The following is a 2764-nucleotide window of genomic DNA, read 5'->3' as shown; positions in this document are numbered from 1 at the left end:
TCGATTCGAGTACTCATACGCGGAATTCCGACATCGGGAAGGGGTTTAACAGGACTGACAAAGTTGTCCCAGTGATTGAACACGTTTTTGACGCGTTTTGAACGCGTTTTTGACTGGGTAAACGCGTTTTTACTATTTAAACGCGTTTTTACTATTTAAACACGTTTTTATGGTTATTTAAGAGTGTTTTAGGGCTGAGAGAAGTTCCTAAGTTGAATCAGAGGTCAGAGCACGGAGGTTTTGAAGCAGAGAGACTTTGGAGTTCTGTTTTGAGTCGGGGGAACGTTCGCAAAGAGTTTTTGGAAGATTAGCTAAGGAGAAAACCGTAAGGGGAGCTAACCTTGAGTCTTTTTGTTTCTGTATGATCTTAAAATTGGTATATGTTTAGGATTTTGATTCTCTTTATGATTTTAGAGTGAAATGTTGTTTCTGTTGTATCTTTTGAATTGATGTACGGTTTGGAATTGGGATATGCTTCTGTTTGGACGATTTTAAATAGATCTTGTTTGTATTAAGTATTTTGAATCGGTGGAAGTTTTTTTAGGTATACTTATAGTTTGAAGATTTTAAATCTGTTTATGGGTCTAAAAGGAGATTAGGTTTTTGATATGAAATTTTGAGTTGTACTATTTATCCGCTGTCTTTTATTTATATGTTGAGTTTAGATGTTTATAAGATTTGGATGAATATGGGTTGTTGATAGAAGATGAGTTTTTGGATGTCTAGAAGGTCCGTATGATGAAAGGAATAGTCGGTATAGCCCGAAAAGTAAATGTTCGTGATTTTGGAATAGTAATTTCGTTGGAGCGAGTTATGTGTGACAGATTTAGTGATTTTGATGTTTTTGATGTTTTGGGAGTTCTGGATGTCCGTTTTGGACGTTCTTTAGGTCGTTCTGGGGGTTTTTGACCCTTCCGGAGCCATTGGTGAAGGTATCCAATCTGTTTGACATACTTAAGGGTTCAAATTAATAGACCATAAAGAATTATGTGTAAATAAGTGATATTAGCGTTCGGTCGTTGGTGTAGGTTAAACCTTGATTTACATCGTTCGGTTGATATTTGATTGAATAGTTTTCGATTAAGTATTGATCTGTTACAGTTAGGTCTTGAATGTTTAGTACCGTTCGGTTAGAATTGGATTTAGTATCGTTCGGTCAGGCTTTGATTTAATACTGTTCGGTTAAGTGTGGTACTGGTTGGTCATGTGTTAAGTTGTGACATTTGGTCAGGATTCTAGACGATCGTCCAATACTTTAGGTGTTCGACATAGTACTCTAGGTGTTCGATCAATATTCAATACGTTCGTCCTTTGGCAAGTCAAGGAGTTTTAATCTTGTTCTTTTTGTGTGGTGAGGTATTCTTTTCGGTTAAGGTTTCTATTAATCCAGTATGATATTTTAAATGAATTATTCTATGTTGTTTTAAGGGTATATGTATGTCTTATCATGTTGGTATTAAAGTAAAAAGGTATGTGATTCAAAGTAATGGAAAGTGTGGTTTTACAAGTAAGGTTAATGGACGTAATTCCATGAATCTCAAGGGAGATTACATGGTGGTGCCCTATTTTATTGGACGTAATTCCATGGTCTTCAAGGAGAGGATACATGGTGGTGCCCTTATTGTGTGTGGAATGATTTGCATGGGAGCTCAGTCTTGGGGGTTATCCTGAAACTCCAATGGTCTGTCATTCTCAATTGGAGAGGATTGATTCATGTGGTGAGGAGTAGCAGGAGGTCCTAGTCTTGGAGGCTTCCAGTATGCTCCAAGGTGAGTGATAACGGACTAACCTCGTGAGTGTGGTAGGGTGAAACCCATTGGCAATGGTTTTGCAAAGCAGTAGAGGCCACCACGAGTGCACGACCCACCATAGCTCGGCAATCATTCAAGTCCGGACGAGTCAAGTATTAAGTTTATTGAGTCAAGTGTAAAGTATAAAGTGTAACAAGTCATGTGTATAGTTTAATTGATCTGTATTTCTTTGCATGTTGTGTATGATGTGATAACATGATTTTCGTATATCTAGCTTACCCTTGCTTGTGTGTTTGTGTTTGCTTGGGTATGCTTTTTCTTTTGTGATGATCATCCACTTGGATGGGAGCAGATGGCGAGGATGTTCGTGTGGAGGCAGCTTTGGAAGGAGGTAGCGATGCTGCTGTTTAGTCTTCATAGGACTTTCTTAATAATTCCATGTATTTCGGAATACCTTTTCTTTCACGTTTCCAACTTAAACTCTAAGTGTGTTTAAGTTTTAAATTCTGACTCTATTTGGGATGATTGTAATCCTAATTACTCTTAACTGCTTTCCTATATTATGTATGATGACGTCTTTATTTTATATGCATGACGTATATAATTTGGGACGTTACACCTTTCAATTTCAGGTGACCAATTAATAATTGGAAATTTGGGGATTCTCGTGCAGGTCGTTTTACACATTTCAGTTTCCTCAAGGGACATTTTGGTATATGCAATATCAAACAAACTACTAGGCTAGTTATGGTAGAGTATGTTTCCTTAATTTTTTTGTATAACTACTGGAATTTAACACAAATTTCATTTTGAAAATTCTAGCTTCCCTTCATTAACAATGAATTTAACTACTGGATATGTCACCTAAACTTTAATGCCCTTACTTTACCATCACCAACTTTACCATCCTATTTATTTATTAAACTGTGGATCATTTGTAATATTAAATCAAGTATAATATGACAAAGCTCTAGAGTATACACCTTTTTCCCAGAGTATGGATATAAATGGTA

The 2764-nt window shown here is 36.5% G+C and overlaps 1 long non-coding RNA gene across 1 annotated transcript; it reads left to right on the top strand.

The window, feature by feature from the left end:
• The first annotated feature begins 211 nt into the window (after positions 1-211).
• On the top strand, positions 212-2297 carry LOC128195719 (uncharacterized). Its single transcript, XR_008247520.1, has 2 exons — positions 212-325; positions 2104-2297. It is a non-coding gene; the product is annotated as an uncharacterized LOC128195719 (long non-coding RNA).
• Positions 2298-2764: the final 467 nt, after the last annotated feature.

This window comes from Vigna angularis, chromosome 3, assembly GCF_016808095.1.
Source record: "Vigna angularis cultivar LongXiaoDou No.4 chromosome 3, ASM1680809v1, whole genome shotgun sequence".
NCBI classification, from domain to species: domain Eukaryota; kingdom Viridiplantae; phylum Streptophyta; class Magnoliopsida; order Fabales; family Fabaceae; genus Vigna; species Vigna angularis.
This window is presented reverse-complemented; position numbering and strand designations above follow the sequence as displayed.